The 19,541-nt window shown below is 23.8% G+C and overlaps 2 non-coding genes across 2 annotated transcripts; both read left to right on the top strand.

Moving 5' to 3' along the window:
• The first annotated feature begins 4,713 nt into the window (after positions 1-4,713).
• On the top strand, positions 4,714-4,786 carry Trnam-cau (transfer RNA methionine (anticodon CAU)). The gene has a single exon. It is a non-coding gene; the product is annotated as a tRNA-Met (tRNA).
• Positions 4,787-13,263: 8,477 nt separating this feature from the next.
• Trnam-cau (transfer RNA methionine (anticodon CAU)) lies at positions 13,264-13,336 on the top strand. The gene has a single exon. It is a non-coding gene; the product is annotated as a tRNA-Met (tRNA).
• The last annotated feature ends 6,205 nt before the right edge of the window (positions 13,337-19,541 follow it).

Raw genomic sequence — 19,541 nt, 5'->3', positions numbered from 1 at the left:
TACAAAATAGTTTAACCGCTTACTTATCGTAAATAGCTTTATAAATCGTTACAACTGTCATCATCTGCGAGCCTCCTTGGCGCAGTAGGCAGCGCGTCCGTCTTATAATCTGAAGGTCATAAGTTCGATCCTCACAGAGGGCACCTGTTTTTATGATGAAGTGAGGAAAATAGCTTTTAATATATGCAAATTCTTAACTCATTATTATTATTAAAATTTTAAGTTTTATTTGGTTCGGGACACGCTCAGTTCAAACTCGTACACATTTCCCAACGGATCAAGTAAAGTAATTATAAATAAACAAAATAAAAATTACCGACTAAGGGTAAAAGTTAGGGGTAACAGTGACAGTAGAATGAAAAATAAAAACATAAAGTAAAAAAATTGGGTGAGATTTAGACGGGGTAGAATTGTGAATGTGTGAGTATACCATTTAGTTCGCCATAATAATTTACAGCAAATTAAAAACTTATTACATCGTTTTAGCTCAAAGTAAACTTAAATTACTGATATAAGACTCAGTTTTATGTTAATGCTATTGTTAATTTTAAATATAATTATTATCATTGTAAAATAAACTAGAAAATTTGAATATTATAAAAAAAACTTTTATCATGTTTTATTGTTATGCATTATTTTAAAGGTAATAAAAGTAATTTATAATGTTTTATTTGATATCTGAAAACTTCTTATTTTACATTGCATACTATATAATTTTTTACTTTTTAATATGTTTCAAATCGTAAAGTATGATAAATGTGTTAAATTGTAAATAAAATCAGATAACGAAAATGTCTATGCTTTGAAACGTCTTTTGTTTATAGCAGCTAAAAAATACATTTACATAATCTTATTTATCTAAAAGTACTCAGTTTTTATTTTTGTCTATTTCAAAGATTATTAGACCTTAAGTTTCAGTCGAATATTAAACAAAAATAGATAACTAATCTCCATATGTTTCTATTGAATTTTAAAAGTAAAAGAAAACAAAAACCAAAACTTTTGAATAGTTTCACATTTGTAAAAACCTTTTAAAATTTATGAAATTTAAGAACAAAAGATTCAAACATTTTTACAACTGTTTATCAAAATTTAACTTTTAGAGACAACTGTTTCAGATTTAATCAACATGTCAAGAAAAGGTAATGTTAACTTTTTATAAGCGAAACTGAACTGTTTGTTGAAATAATTTGATTTTGTACACCGGAACACAGTTGTTTAGGAAACCAATTATATCAAAAAAACGTGTTAGCTTGCTGCGGTATATATAGATTATTTTTAAACATAATACTACAAATAAATAGTGACAACAAATTTATAAATTACATAATGATGTATATTCCCTACAGATTATAAATTGAAAATATTTCATGATTGAAAAACACTTGTATTGATTGTTAAACGAAAGTAACTTGTAGAAAAATTTTTTAAGATTAAGCTTTAACTTTCATAGCAAATTTGAATTCGGTTTTATCTTTTATAATTTTAGTTTAAGTACAACTATTTGTTTTTTTTAAGAATTCGTAATATATTATTTTTACAAAATTAAAATGTGCTACTAATTTTCTAGTTAAAAAGTAGAAAGAAGAAAATAATGTTAAACACTTAAGATAATAAATATATCAGATAGTTTTTATACTGCTAAATTAGTTTTAGTAACATATGTGTACGTACAACATTAATCATATTACAAATAATTTTTTACAGTAAATAAGGTGAAATTTTATAATCTTTCTTACATTTCTCTTACCAAAAACATATTGTTTTTATAAAAATAAAATTAATTTTAACAAATTAAACAATATATGTTTCTATTTGATGTTTCTATTTGGTATTATAAACATTAATAAATTTTAAAACAGTCAACAAAAAAGTTTTTGAAGAGATTACTACTAAAACTAGGTTAGTTTTATAAACTCTTAAAAGTGATTTAACAAAAATTTTATGAAAAATAAAAAATGAAAACATTTTTTTTAAAGAAACGTTTTACAAATTACAAAAAAAAAAATCCATAACATTTACTTTTGTTAAAACTAGAACAAAATGTTATACACAGATGTGTTTTTTAGATGCATCTGTTAATTTGCACATACCTAAACATTAGTTTTTATAAAACCACCAACAATCACAAACAAAACGTTATGTATATAATTTCTTTTAACAAACATTTGAAATGTCGAAATGTTGTGGTGTAATATTAAATCGGATAAATTGTTTGAATTTAAATAGAGTAATCCTTACTAGTTTTAATTCAAAACTTACTATGAATGAATAGTAAGTGTTTCATTTATAAACAAAAAATAAACCATAACACTTTTTTCAGGCTTACATAGGCCTTAACTTTTACCACATAGACACGATCAAAATAGAACTTTAGCTTTTTAATATTTATGACTATAAGTTTCAAAATGTCTAATGTGTGATAACGTTTAATTGCCTAAAGGCTTATATTATATTGCAAAATATATAAAAGCGACAGTAAAAAATAATTAGAAACAGTTTTGCATCAAAAGAGTATGAAGTTGCAGTGTCTACTTGTTTTAACTACAATATGTATCATTGAAGGTAATAATTTTAGTGTACTAGTTTATTAATTTCAATACATTAAAAAAATAAAGATATAAAAACATCATAAAAAACTATTATTTACATAAAAATAAGCTATTTAAAGTCTGTAATTTCTAGCTAAAAGTTGAAGATTTATGATAGCTTTATAAGTATTACTTACTTAGTACATTATTTTATATTTATGTTTAGCTTAAAAGTTTTTCTAAATTATTTGCTTATTTTACTTTGTAGCATTAAAGCTTTTAAGTCGTTTTAATAATACTTTTAATTTTTAGCTATTTCGGAAGAATAATTAATTTAATATTTGTGCCTTTATAACTTTAAGATGAGTTATGCTAAAATGTTTCATTTTAGAACTTAAACTTTATGCTTTATGTTTAGCATGTCACAGTGGCCATAAAATAGACTGGTTTAAAAGAGAAACACCACCTACAATAAAAAGCATTCCAAGAGAACTTGCTAAGTTGAGAGTAAACAAAATTGTTATCAATTGCGTCATTAAGAAGGTGGATTATTATGTGTAAAATTAATGTATTTATGATAAACAATTAAACAAATTAAAAACAGTTTGAACTTCAAAGCATTGGTCAGCCTTACGTGTTTAAAACATTTTTTGAAAAACATCATTGCAAAGGGAAATGGTTAAAAATTTGTCAATATACACAAGTACGTTTCATTTATATTTAAGAAATTTCATCTGTAACATATTAAGTTATGAGCAATATTTTTAATCTAAAAGTTTATATTTTTTATATAGCTGTAGTTAGAAATTGTTTTAAAAGTAAGTTTAAAAAGTATTAATTTAGTATGTTGTCAAGGAAAACCTAAAAAAAATTAAATAAAACATTTTTTAAATAAATAGAAGTATAAAAGGTTGCTTAATAAACTTTTGACAATATTTACTTTTAAATATCTTTAAAATTTGCTATGCATTTAGTTTCAATTTTCGGAACCTTAATAAATACTTTGAAGTATTTCTGATGTATAAAAAAATATAAAATTTCTTCTCAGGTTTACACTTAAAAATAATTTGACTTGAAAACATCAAAATAATGACATATTTTCACATTTTATTAACATAATACCTTTATAGTTAATAAACCACCAACATTAATTCAGACGTGCAAAAAGTCATATTTTATGACACTGAAAAGGCCTTCAGCACAGAAAAGATACTTGCGACTTATCAAATCGAAAGAAGCATGGAAACGATTAGCTGATCAAAAATAATAAATTTGTAGAAGTTTTTTATTTGAAAATTATATAAATGTTAAACAAAGTGTGTTTACTTCTTGTATTTACCAATTTGTTTTTTCAAGATTTATCCCAAATGTTTATGACTAGAAGAATATGAACTATGAGACACTTAGTTGGAAATAAATAACGGTTTTATTGTCAAAAATAATATATAAAATATGTTAAAAGTTAGAAAAAGTTATTATTTTTAAAATAAAACCATTTTTACGATACAAATGTAGAAGAAAAAGAAAGCTTATAAATTATAGCAAATAAAAATTTCTTAAAAAATTATTAACAATTGCTTAACTATATAAGGGCAATTAAATCACTATACTAATACCTTACCTGTAAAATAACTCAATTAGCATGAAAAAATTATTTAAAATGTAAAATAAAAGAGTATCTTTTATTTAATTAAACTATAAATTGCGTTATTAGAATTTTTAATTAAACTACTAAATTAATTTAAGCAGCCAAATAGTTAACTTTATATTGAAAAAAAATCTGCATTAAATCATTTATATTATTTTTAAGCTATTAAACTTAAATCTAAACCTACTTTAAGTAAACAAATTATTATTTTTGAATTTGTAAATTTAAAAGAACTGAAAATTATTAATTAAAAATGACTTTAATTCAAAAATTTCTCATTGTGGTTAGTTTCTGTATTTTACAATTCTAATTAAATTGAATTTATGTTTTATTTTAATAAAATAAGAATGGAATAAACATCTTATTAACATTTTTTGTATAATTTTTTATCGTTAATAACAAAATCCACTTAACAAGTACCTTAAATTATAATACAATACAAAAAATATTTAAGTGCTATTTTACGGAATAATAAATGACCGCATAATGTTTGTAAATAACTTTATAATCTCAATAATTATCTGTTGGATGTGAGCCTCCTTGGCGCAGTAGGCAGCGCGTCAGTCTCATAATCTGAAGGTCGTGAGTTCGATCCTCACAGGGGGCACACTTTTGTTTCTTTATTTTATCACAAAATTAACCAAAAAAGAGGTTTGAAAATGTTGAGTGACGAACGCACTTTATTGTATAAATGTCAGTTGTTGATATATAATTAGTTAACATCGGTACTCTAAGTCTAATACATAAGTTGCAACATCGTTTCAAAACTATTTCAAATCACTGTAAATGTGATGAAAGTATTTCAACTAGTAGCTATAATTTGTATAACGTATTAGCTACATTTAACTTATAATATTCTTGGGGGTTTTAGAGTTTTTGGTATTGTTATTTGGTTAGTGTTTATTTTTAGTATTGACGCGACGTTCAAAAGTGTTACTCCTGCAAAAATCATTCACCTGAGCAAAGACGTTCCGTCTTACTTATCGTATTGGGACGGGTCAGTTTTACACGAATTCACATTTCAACAAAGACACTTTTGCACAAAGGATCACTTTTAAACGAAGACAATTTTGCATGTATAAACTTTGCATGGGTGTTACATCCGACGAAGCGTCATTGACTTGTTTAAGTCACCACTACAATCGTCAACTGCCGCTTACCAAGCCAAGAGGAGAACCGCTCAACAATTAGCTAAAACTAAGTTATACCCATGTTAAACTGACACCGTGCAAAAGTGACGCTTCGTGCAAAATAGACCATTCGTGGAAAATGTTGATGCATTTCTAACACCAATCCTAACGTCTTCATGACACAACATGCGCACGATGTGTGAAAGTGACGAAGTAGTTTTTCTGTTCACCTGTTTTCCAGTTTTTCAAAACGTTGTAGTAAAAAGTTAAGCTTTAGCTGTGTCGAACATAAAGTGTAGGTAAAAAAGTTTTAACGAAGTATAGTTATAAGTTCGTAAATTAAAAAATGCAACCTTTTTTAAAAATCTTACTCCACTAAATTTGTTTACAAGAAAATATTTGTATTTGTGAAATGTGGATCATGGTTTTTCGAAAAATTGTTTAAAATTCATGTTATAAATAGAAATCCATCAAACCTAGCTTTAAACTCCTATTTTTTTGTACTTTGCTTATAAAGAATAGGCACAGGACGAATTAAGTTAAGAAATTTTATTATATTTACAGCTGGGTTGTATCCGTACTTATGACAACTTATTCAAAAAATATTACTCTAAATCTCGTGGAACTTGATTAGAAGTATTATCAATGTATTTTGAGTAAATTTTTCATGAATATATTAGAGGAGTTTTTGAACACAAAATAAAACAAAAATAAAAAATGTAAAAACGTTTTTGTAGAATTGTTTAATAACTAAATAAAGTTTGAGTAATTAAAACGTTTATGTTTTTCACAAAACTTTTGTTATCATTTAAACCGTTTTTATATATTTAGCTTCTAGTTTTTAGTACTTCTTTTACTTTTGAAACCAAATGATTGCTTTTTCATCAAAGTTTACTTTGAAAACATTAATAAAAGCAGAAGTTAATAAGAAGTTTATTTTGAAAATAATTGTGAAACAAAAAAAATTTTTAGAATTTTTTTTTTAATAAAAAACAATAAAATACAAAAGTCAAGCAGTTTACATTTAAACTAACAAGTGAATAAATGTTAATTAGTTACATTTTTAAAGTTTAGTTACCGTAAACGCTGACCAAAATACCGTAAAATTTACAAAACTGCATAAAGTTAAGTTGTAAACTTTGGTTTTCACGACACAGACTTATTTAATTTTAATCCTGTTATTTTCAATATCTCAATTTTATTTGCATAAATGTTTTTACTTGAAATGGGTCACTTTTGCACGAGCTTCACTTTTAAACGAGATGACACTTTTGCTCGGCGACTCTTATGCACGAGCGTCACTTTTGCACGCAGGGTCACTTTTGTACGAGTGGAAAATTTTGCATTGCGACTTTTTTGCACGGAGAGTCATTGTTGCACAAGAGAAAAAAAATTAAAAGTCACGAGAAAAAAAATAAAAAAGATTACTGACCACGGTTAGTGGTAACAGTTATAGTAAAAAATGCATCAAAAAAAAATAGAAAAATAAAATATCATAAAATAAATTAATAAAAAATCAAAAAAAAAACCGACCGAAGGGTTAGAGGTAAAAGTCCTAGGAAAAAAAAGTTCCTATTAAAAATTAATAACCAATAAAAATAACAGAAACATTCAAAAAATAAACTATAAAAAAAATTATCAACCGAGAGTAAGGTTTAGGGGTTATAGTGAAAGCCAAAAAAAAAAAAGTTGATAAAAAAAAAGAACTTGTGAAAAAGTGTCCATTTGTGCTAAACTTACGCTCGTGCAAAATAGTCGCCGTGTAAAGTGTACCCTCGTGGAAAAGTGACGCTCGTGCAAAAATGACCCCTCGTGGAAAAGTGTCCTCGTAAAGAAGAATCCCTTCGTGCAAAAGTGACTTCTCATGCAAAAGTGTCTCCTCGTGCAAAAGTTACACCCACTCTTTTTAATAATAAATATTTTTTTTAGTACGGACAGTATTTAATATTGACCTGCTGTTCTAATAGAAAACATTTTCAACTTATGTGATAATTAAAAGTTATTGTTATTTTCCTGTTATTTTCTACAGTTTTAAATTAAAAAACATGAACAGTTTATTTTTACTAAAACTTCCAAATACTATGTAACTAAATTTATGTTTTAACTGGAAAATTGAATCATAACCACAAGCTTTGATTTAACTTTTTTTCCTGATAAAAATTAGTGTCAAGTTTATAATAAAAACTAATTAAAAAACAATTTTATTTATTTTAACGGCAATCCGTAGACTGCTTGATGGACCAGGATGTTTTTTGAAGATTTTTTGGGGAAATATATGAACAAAAAGTGTGAAAAAGAATACACTCAACATGTATTTAGAAGTTTTGACTTCAATAATGTTAGAATCAATTTAAAATACTTCATCAACTTCACAAATTTATGTTCCACACGTTTTTATAACTTTAGGTTTTCAAAATGATGGTTACATCTAACTTAAAAGCCATAAATGAGACGTTAAAAGTAACTTATTAATTATACTGAAAAATGTACTAACTATTTGTTATTCGCTGAGTTTCAAATAAGTTTTTGACATATATATATTAATTAATCATAAAAAATAAACAATACTTATATTTAAAAGTTTTACTTTAAAAATAAACAACATTGAAAATATTTTGAAGCTGAAGCCAAATAAAGATTTTTATTCTAAGAAACGATCGACATATAGGATTTAAAGCTACCTGTAACATGTGTTCAAAATATTCTGTAAACATAATATTACCTTTTTGTTGCATATTAGTCAATTTTTAACTAATATTTATTTAAATTCCAATCTAAAGTATGGTGTTATTTAAGCACTGATCTAAACTCAAAACTGTGGCAAATTTTACCTGTTTAAAAGCATACTGCTAAAATTACGAGTTATTTACACGATTAATAAACTTTAAAACATTAGTAACTTAGTTATAACTCTTATACTAACAAAATAAAATATTGCTTCAAATCTTTAAATCTTATTAAAACTATGAAAAACTAAACGATAACAAAAAGTACAGTAAATTCTAAAATATTTATAAGTTATAAGTATTGTTTTGTAACAAAAAGTAATGCTATTTATAAAACTTGTAATTATTAAAGTTTTTACTATCTTTTATTATTATTACAACTGAACTTGTTTTTGTAAGTTTTATATTAAGGTTAATCGTTTTTTATACTTTACAGGTTTCGTGAATTTTTCCATTTCGTTTATAATCTAATTAAACTAACTAATCTAATCAAGCAATTTTTTAGAATTTGATATTAGATAGACTGACGAGGATTTTTTTTTTAATACATTATCTAAACTACTTGTATTTAAAAAATTCGCTTTTATTCTACTTAAATTGCAGATTAAACTTTCGTAAATTTAAATCGAGCAACATTTTTCATTAAATTTAATATATCTTTTAAAAATTTTGGAAACTCTAATACGATTAACTCATATGTCTTTAGTTTTTTTACTGGTATAAAATTTAAGAACTTAATTTTTGGTGATATCTTATTTCAAAGAACTCAATTTGCTTTAAGTTAGGCAATTTTACTTGGTTTAAAATATTCAATTTATACCGGTAGTTACTATATCTCCTACCGGTAGATTTAATTGACATAGAAGTTTTTAAATTTATTATTTATGCATATGTTTTTTTTTGTACACTGAAATGAATAAAACTAAACTAGTTTTGCATAAAAGCTTTTTAAATTATCAATTATGGATATGTTTATGTCTTAGAAAGATAACGAAAGTATTATAAATACTGTTTGAGAAAAATTGACAAAATTAGAAGACAATTAACTTTAAAAAAACAATACTAACTTAATAATTTTCTATTAGTAAAGTGTTTTGGTTCGTTTAACCTAATGTTGATATGAACTTTTAGACAGAAAAATTTGGTTTTAACCTTTAATTGACATTCTAATTGACATCAGATTACACATAAAAGCTTTTTAATCATTAATTATGTATTTTTCTCGCGGGAAGCCTAGTAAACTTTAGTCGAAAATCTTTAACTTTGTTTACTTTCAAAAATTTTGAGGTCAGACTTTTTTCGTTTAAGTCAAAAAGTACATTAAATTAAAAAAAAAACAAAGTTCAAAAACACCTTAAAAAATAACTTCCTAATTCTATTTTATAATTTTTTATTTGTGCTCAATGCTTATATACTTGTTATTTCTGTAAGGACTCAAAAGTTGACAAAAAAAAATAATTTTAGCAAGTTTTTTTCTGTTAAGAAAATGTATTGAAATTGTGTTAAATAATTAAAAAAGTTTAAATATTAAAAAATTTATGAAAAAAATTCTCTTTTCTTTCTACTGTTTAATTAAATTTTGCCTACTACTTGATATGATCCAATAATATAAAGTATTTACAAATTTAACATTTTATTCTTACTCAAACTACAAACCAATAAGCATAATGGTACTTGAAGCTTAAAATTTGTTTCAAATTTTAGACGCCTACCGGATTTAACACAAACCTACTATAAAATAGAAATATTTTTTAGTCGAAATTAACTTATTAATGAATAAAATTTAATATTTTAATAACTTACAAACGGTTTATTTTGGTCTAAATACGTCCGTGTTTATATCCAAAAAAAAATAGTGAAATATAAAAAACCAATTAAAAAATTAAAGTGATAAAAAGCTTAATGTGCTGTTTAAGCTAAAAATAAATTAACGTTCAAGAAAAATAATTTAAAGTACGGTTGTGGATAGAGTTTAATATTTACATTTACATTTTATTACTTCAAGCTAGACAAATAGAAAAATATAATCTACATTCATTCATAAAAGAAAACTAACTTGTATCATGTTTTAATAATTACACCACTTAACGTTAAATTAGTAGAAAACAAACAGAAAAAAAGTTTGTGGTATATGTAAAAATTTACAAGCAAAAAATTGTACTTAACTGTAGGCTATTAGATTTTTTTAAGCGTAACTCAACAATTATCTTTTAGTATTAGATATTTTGATTAGCCTTTTGGCACAACCTTTTGGCAACTCTGTATTTTACTTATACAAAACAACATAAGAATTCTTTTGTTTTTGAATGGTCGATACTTGATTATAAAACTGTGTTTTTGAAACAACTGCGGTAGCAAAATAAGAAAATTAAAAACAACATTTATTTTGTCTACATAATTTTTAAAATATTTTTTACTTAACACAAACTAAAGTTTTTATACAGTTTTAAAAATGATGTGCATTTAATAATTGGATGAGCTTTTTTTATTTTAACCAAAAATACTACTTAATGTTAGTGCATAAATAATTAAGCATTGTCTGCAGTTAATTGATTTAAAGTATAAATTTATAACACTCAAAAAAAATTTGTCGTAAACTAAAGTATGTCAACATTTTATCATTTTCATAAACTTTAAAATTTTTATTATCATATACTAATATTTGATTCGTATTTCATTAACTGCACACATACACATTAAAAAGTTATAAGTAAGTTGGAATTTCACAAAATAAAATTTTCTTAGAGCCCATAAATGCTTAAGATATTTAAAACTTTATTCAAAACAAAACTAAACATTTATTTAACTTACGTGTTTTATTGTAAGTGGTATTTTTTAAGTAAGCACGACTGATTATAAAACCAACAGTTAGAATTACCAATGTTTGTTTGGACATAGCGGTGTTAGTGATTACTAAAAAAACCGGAAGTATTGCGGGCATCTAACTGATTACTATTTGGAAAGTTTGTCATAAACGTTGAATTTTGTAACGTTATTGTTTAATGTACAGACAAATTTATTTAGTTTATGCTTTGAACTTAGTATGACTATTTTTTAAAAACAAATACTAACTTAAATTTATTTAAAATTTATTTGTATTTTGACTCATAATGCGACTCACACATAAGTTTTTTTAATCAAACATTAGTATTTTTTTTAATTAGCTATCATTATTGTTTTTATTTATACTAATTATTTATAGCACTTGTTTACAGAATTTCAAAACCCTCACAATGGGTTAAGTAGTAAAAAAATAAAATAAAATGCGAAAGTCCTCGCAAGTACGGTATAGACTTCATCAAATGAGTTCTTGAAATAGTATTTATTTTTGTATGTTTATTACTGTTTGTTATATGTACTTCTTTTTTTCTTTTCCAAATATTTTTAAAAATATTCATAAAAGTGATTGTTGAGACAAATTTTTGTTATAATTAAAACAACAGTTTAAACTGCAAAAGAACCGGCAAAAAATTGGAGAAAAAAGTTTAAAATAAAGAACGAAGAAGTTATGGACAACCGCTTAGGCTCAAAATTCACCAATATGTACAAGTTTGCTTTCTATTTCTTATTAGCTTTTAAACTATTTATTAATTTATTCTAATACCTTTTTATTTTATTTATTTTACTAGCTATTTTGTAGTTTTTTTTCTAGTTTTTCTGTTAAGAAAGCTTAGAATAAAAGTAACGCTATATCAAAAAACAAGTAATGTAATTTAGTATAGAATAAAAGTCACTTTTTAATTGAAAAATAATTCAATAACTTAAAGTGTGTGTTGTTTCAACCAATAAAACCAAAACTACAAATAAAATTACTTTAAATAGCAACAAAAAAAAATTAACAACATATTTAATGAAAATATAATGTGTAAAGATAAAAACATTTATCATAACAGTTTATATAAAAGTAGTAAACATTGAGTAATAAGTTTATATACTTACTATAACGAATTTTAAACATTGTTTTCCAAAGTGGTCGATTAAACTGTGCTTAAAGATATTTCTGATTACTATTGTTTAACTATTAACAGATGATTTTATTTTATTATTGTGTTACTACCATTAAAAACAAAAAAGCATTATTTTTTCGGAGTTGTAAAAATATACAGAAAACAGAAAGTAATAGTTTCCTTATTTCAAAATAACAGGTCTTTGATACATTCAAAAGTTCGGAAAGTTTTGAATTAAAAAACTGATTTCAAATGGAAAACTTTTAGTTACATTTTTAATTGAAAATACTTTTAACATCAACACATTATAAAATGTAGTTACTTTTTATAAACTGAAAAAAAAAATTAAAAGTCTTTATCTAAAATGTTTAGGACCATATGGGTACAGTTTATCAGACGTTTAAGCATTAGTTATTAATAATTTGGTTTAAAATTATTAAACATAAGAAGATAATAACACACTAGAAAAAACTTAAAACAAAATATGTAGTTTTTCTACTAAAATCATAACTTTTAATTTATTCTTAAGTTACAATACACAATTAGTTTTCTTAAACGAATAGTCACCAACTATAACAGTTAGAGGTTTTTCATGAATCAACTTTCAAATGTATTTTATTTATTTTTTAGATATTTATATTTTAGTCTACTAATTATTTACATATAAATTCATTATTTTAGTATGGGTAATGTTTTGAAGTATACAATGTTTTATATACATATTTCTAAGCTTCAGATATATGAGTTTGTGTTTAATAACTTTGTTGTTCAAAATCTTCAAAAAAATACGTTTCTAAATTTATTTATAGCTTTTTTTAAACAATAAAAGCATAAACCGACATTAGTACAAGTAAATAAAAATTTAGTTAAGTAAATTTGTAAAAACGTAGTAATTTTAATTTTTTTTAATGGATTTTTATTAAACTTTAATTGTTTAAATTGTATATTTCTGCATTTTACGTTTCTAATTAAACTGTAACTTCAGTATTAAACTAGCAAGAAAAATAAAAACAAATTTCAAAATTACAAAGTTTTAACGTTTAAAAAAAGTATTACCTGAATTTATGAAAATAAAGAATTTCAGAAAAAAAATTATCACGTAATATTTTGGCCGTTAAATACAAAATCCACTTATGAAGTACTCCAAATTATATTATACACAAATTTTGCAGTTTGACTTTTTTTAGTTAAGAATTAATAAACCTCAATGTACGACAATAACTTTACCGAACACGTATTGTAAATAGCTTTATAAATCGTCGTAAACGAAAATTAACGTGAGCCTCCTTGGCGCAGTAGGCAGCGCGTCAGTCTCATAATCTGAAGGTCGTGAGTTCGATCCTCACAGGGGGCACTAGTTTTATTGTCAAAGTAAGGAAAATAGCTTTTAATATATTCAAATTCCTAATTAAGCTCTATCTCGTTCGGGACACGCTCAATTTAAACCTGCACCACACAATCAAGTACATAAAGTAAAAATAAATAAAATAAAAATTACCGTATAAGGGTAAAGGTTAGGGTCAACAATCACAGTAAAAACAAAAAAAAATTGGTGGAATCTGATCGGGGTAGAATTGTGAGTATATCATCTAATTCGGCATAATAATTCACAACAAATTAAAAACTTTTCACAGTGTTTTAGCTCAAAACAAATTTAAATTATTAGTAAAAAACTCAGTTTTATGTTTATTGTATTATTAGTTTTAGGTATAATTATAATCATTGTAAAGTAAACATAGCAATTTTTCCTTGACTATAATATAAAAATGGCTTAACGAATTGGTTAGATTGAAAAATTTGCATAAACTTGCAAATTAATTTGCATATTTGCTAAGTCAGCAAACAAATGTTTTTAGCCTTTTTAAATATTCTTTATATTTATACCCTTATTTCTAACCCACTTTACCGAAACATAAAAAAGAAAAAAAATTAACAATAAAAAAAAAAAATCTTACTTTTTTTTACATACTAATCGAACTAACTTGCAAGTTTAGGTAAATTATTTGCAGATTTTTCAACATATCCGATAAATATGCACTCAGATTTAATACTTTCACAAAATTTAAACAAAGCTTTATTTAATTTTCCAAAATATAAGAGTCTTGATTTTATAAAAATATGAAAATCATTTCATCGTGTTAGCTCATAAAGACTTGAAAAATTGAGTTTTTATCAATTTATCAAAAAAATTTAATTTTAATAATTACCATTGTAAAGTAAACAATAAAATGTAAAAAAAATAAAACATTGTACTTGCAAGAAAATTCCAATTAAAATAAATAATGCTTTTGTCATGTGTTATTTTTATGCATTTAAATAAAATATAATAAAAGTAACTTTTAATGGTTATTTCAATATCTGAATAACTTATATCTATATTGCTGAAAATTTTTGTTTATTTTTATTTTTTTTAATCGTTAAGTATGATAAATGTGTTTAAATTGTTAATAAAAGTATCAGATCATAAACTGGTTTAAAACTTCTTTAATTTGTAGAGCAAAATATAATAAAAAAAAGTTAAAATAATTAAAAGTTTTTAAAAGTTCACTTTCTAAAGTATAAAAGTTTTTTTTATTCTGAGAGTTATTAGATCTTAAGTTTCAGAAAAAAAAAACTTTATAACTTAAGCTGCATACATTTCTAATTAACTTTAAAGTTTAAGGAAAACAAAAAATCAAAAGATTTTAAAGTTTGAATAGTTATACATAAGCCCACTCTTACCTATAAGAATATTTTAAAAGACTTTTTACTAAGTGTTATATTAAAATCAATAATAAAAGATTCCAACTCTTTTACAATAGTTTATCAAAACTAAATTTTTGAGACATCTACAATTTTTTTAGATTTTTCAACTTACCAAGAAAAAAAAATTAAAACTGATTAATTTGAGTTAGGAATAAGATTTATAATAAAATATTTAAATTTCGGAGGTACTTGTAAATTGCTTAAAAATATTAAACCTCAAACTAGTTGTGATAACATAATCAAAAAAAATGTAATGAGTACTCCTTACAGATTATAAATTGGAAAATTTTTCATGATAAAAAACACTTATATTAATTGTTAAACGAAAATAATTCATACAAAAACATTTCAAGATTAATCTTTAATTTTCGTAGCAAATTTAATTTTATTCTTCAACTTTTATTTTTTAGTACAACTTTTTGCTTTTGTTTATAATTTGTGATATTTTATTTTACCAAGATTAAAATATGCTACTGTTATTTTTTTAAAGATTATAAAACATATGGAATTATGTTATATTTTACAAGATTCGATTAACTAAGATAAAAAGTGTATCTGGTTTGTTTTGTATTTTTATTTACTTAACTTTTGTAGCATTCATATGTAAATAGAATTTTAAATCATGACAGAGATAATTTTCTACACAAAATTATTTGAAATTTATTAATTCTTCTATGGTTTTCATTACCAAAAAAAAAAAATTTTCTAAGTTTATTGTTTTTATAAACATAAGACTAATTTAATTTAATTAAACAAGATATATTTTTTTTGATGTTATAACATTAAAAAACTTTAAAATAGTCAATAAAAAGCATTTGAACAGATTACTACTAAAACTAGTTAAGTTACTTTCATAGAACTTTAAAAATAGTTTATTACCCATCAGTAAAAAATAATAAGAAATTTTGTGTACATTTTATCAAACTAAAATTTATATATATATATATATATATACAGCTGCTTAAGATGTTTTTATTTTAAATGTAGAAAAAAAGACAGTGTTAATTAGTATTACAAGTAGAGTTAAGTATCGTAAAGCTTTTTTTTTTGATGTATTTGTTAATATCTTCTAAAAACGATTGTATTTTAGTCATAGTCAGCAACATTTACAAATAAAGCATTTTGTACAAAATGATATACTACCTTAATTTAAATAATAGAGCCCAAAACATTTGTTGCGTAACGTAAAATCGCATAAAAATATGTTCTGATTTGAAAATGCGTACTCTTTACTGATTTTAATTTAAAATACTTATCATGAATGGAGTGTTCCATTTGTAAACCAAAACATGTCAAAAAATAGTTCTAAGGCTTACATAGATATTTTTTTTTCACCACAAAGAACGATTAAATAAAAACTTTAGCATTTTATGAATTTGATATTTTCAGCGATCAATGATAAAAATTTAACTGCCTGAAGGCTTATATTACATTGCAGAATATATGAAAAAACTATAAATAAAAATATCAAAAACATTTTTGCATCACAACAGCATGAAGTTGCAGTGTTTACTTGTTTTATTTACAATGTGTGCTATTGAAGGTGAGAATAAAATTGTGTTCTTCTTTATTAATTACAATATATTTAAAAATATAAATAATTAACCACTATACCAAAATACTGTTTACATAAAATCAAGTCATTTAAAAATTAAAGTTTGCAATTTTCAAGCAAAATTTAAATGCTTTGATTTATGATAGTTTTATAAGTTTAACTAGAGAGTTTAGAACAAATAAATAAGACACAGTAATCTATCCACTAATAGGAGATTGATAATTAATAATTTATTATTTTTGAGAATAAACAATTACTCAGTTTCACCGCAGAGCGGATTTTCAAATTGTAAATCTGTGGTAAAATAATAATATTAAAAATGACAAATATTTGAAAATTGGTTTGAGTTAAGCTGATATAAAAAAATAAAAAATAAATTAAGAATTATATTAATGTAGAACAACCTTTAATTTTAAAACTATCAAATTATAGTCTACAAACAATACAATTAAACCATAGTATACTGTGGGGTATTGATATCTAATGGATTTAAAGAGATTAAAACTTTTACAGAGTTAGAAGTTATGGAGTAGTATATACATATTATTAAGCACACAGTTCTAATAATAAATTAATAATGTAATAATGTTCAAAATAAAACCAGGGAGTAAGCATTAAAAATTTTTATGAAAGCATTGTTGTTGTTATTGTTAACAGAGTTGTATTATGATGACAAAGTATAAAATGGCTTTTTGTGAAAAATTTTAGATAAGCGAAAAATAGAATGAGGGTTAGATTTCAGATGTTAAATTTAAAAAATAAGATAAAAAATTGAATATATTTAGTTGAGAGATAATCAAAGAGAGTATAAACTACTAATAATTCAACTCAAGAAAAAAAATATATGTATACTAATTCTCCAATAATTATGATTTACAACTGGAAATGGGTATATTATAATATATGCACAATTTATCTTATATCTTATTAAAATATATTTAACTAATCAACAGACTTGAAAAAAAAAAAAAAAAAATAAATAAATAAAAAAAATAGTTTTAACAGTTTAAGACTGAGAATGGGAATAATATTATAATATATGCACAAATAATAAAATATTTTAATAAAATTGATACCTGTGTGAGATATAAATTATAAATATTCATTTAAGTAATGTGGGCATTGGGTTATCAGTATTGTAATTGTAGAATAAAAACAAACTGCCCCGTTGATAACAAGTGTTGCCTAAGTAATGTAATATATCAAGCTAAAGTCTCCACATCCGTAAATGACCACAAAATTTATATTGGTTCAACCAAAAGAACATTTAAGTCTAGATATAATGAACACAAAACCTCTTTCCCAAAACCTTTTAAAAGCAAACCCAAAAATTGTACCCAACTTGCAAATCACCTATGGGATCTATACAGTAACCATATAAAATACTCAATTGAATGGAAAATAGTAGAATCAGTAAAATCTAACACAAACCATACTAACATGTGCACTTTATGTAACCTAGAAAGACTCCATATAGCCCTAGCAGACAAAAGAAAAACCTTAAACAAGAGAAATGAACTGATAACCCAATGCCCACATTACTTAAATGAATATTTATAATTTATATCTCACACAGGTATCAATTTTATTAAAATATTTTATTATTTGTGCATATATTATAATATTATTTCCATTCTCAGTCTTAAACTGTTAAAACTATTTTTTTTATTTATTTATTTTTTTTTTTTTTTTTCAAGTCTGTTGATTAGTTAAATATATTTTAATAAGATATAAGATAAATTGTGCATATATTATAATATACCCATTTCCAGTTGTAAATCATAATTATTGGAGAATTAGTATACATATATTTTTTTTCTTGAGTTGAATTATTAGTAGTTTATACTCTCTTTGATTATCTCTCAACTAAATATATTCAATTTTTTATCTTATTTTTTAAATTTAACATCTGAAATCTAACCCTCATTCTATTTTTCGCTTATCTAAAATTTTTCACAAAAAGCCATTTTATACTTTGTCATCATAATACAACTCTGTTAACAATAACAACAACAATGCTTTCATAAAAATTTTTAATGCTTACTCCCTGGTTTTATTTTGAACATTATTACATTATTAATTTATTATTAGAACTGTGTGCTTAATAATATGTATATACTACTCCATAACTTCTAACTCTGTAAAAGTTTTAATCTCTTTAAATCCATTAGATATCAATACCCCACAGTATACTATGGTTTAATTGTATTGTTTGTAGACTATAATTTGATAGTTTTAAAATTAAAGGTTGTTCTACATTAATATAATTCTTAATTTATTTTTTATTTTTTTATATCAGCTTAACTCAAACCAATTTTCAAATATTTGTCATTTTTAATATTATTATTTTACCACAGATTTACAATTTGAAAATCCGCTCTGCGGTGAAACTGAGTAATTGTTTATTCTCAAAAATAATAAATTATTAGTTTTATAAGTTTCACTAACTAAGTACATTATTTCATATTTATGTTTACATTAAAAATTTATAAAATAAATACCAACTATATTTTTTTAGCTCTAACCATTTAAAGCGTTTTAACAACATTTTTGATTTTTAGCTGCTCGAAAGAATCATTAAATTTTATATAAAAGATTAAACTTTTGTATAACTTACACTAAAATTACACGAAATTTATTCTGAAAACTTAACTTTTACGCTTTTTAAACATATTCAGCATGTCATAGTGTCCATAACACTGGTCGGTTTACCGGAGAAATGCCCCTAACAAAAAAAAGCATCAATAGAGAACTTGCCAAGCTGAAAGCAAACAAATATGTTATCAGATGCGTAATTGAAAAGGTAAACCATTATGCGTAATGTGAAAATATGTATGATACAAAGTTAAACAAATTAAAAACAGTTTGAACTGCAAAGCACTGGTCAGCCTTACGAATTTAAAACATTTTTTGAAAAACATCATTGCAAAGGAAAATGGTTAAAGATTTGTCAATATACACAAGTACGTTTCATTTATATATAATGTCTTCATTGTTTTCGAATAAATGTATAATTTCAAAACATTTCAACATAGTAAATTTCATCAGTTATCTAGCAAGTCATTAGCAGAATCTTATACATATGAGTATATACAGATCGATTTTTATACTGAATTCTTGTAATGCACAATTTTACGTCATCGTGTTTTTTGTTTTTTTGTATAACTTTTACTTCTATGTTTAGCAAAGTGCTTTTTATTTTAAATTCAGCTGGCTGAAGATTAAGGCGTCTAGTCTTATGAAACACGTGTACCAGTAT

Source organism: Thalia democratica, chromosome 9 (genome assembly GCF_965202585.1).
Source record: "Thalia democratica chromosome 9, ktThaDemo2.hap1.1, whole genome shotgun sequence".
Taxonomy (NCBI): Eukaryota; Metazoa; Chordata; class Thaliacea; order Salpida; family Salpidae; genus Thalia; species Thalia democratica.
Note: the sequence above shows the minus strand (reverse complement) of the source record. Positions and strands in the feature narration are given on the sequence as shown.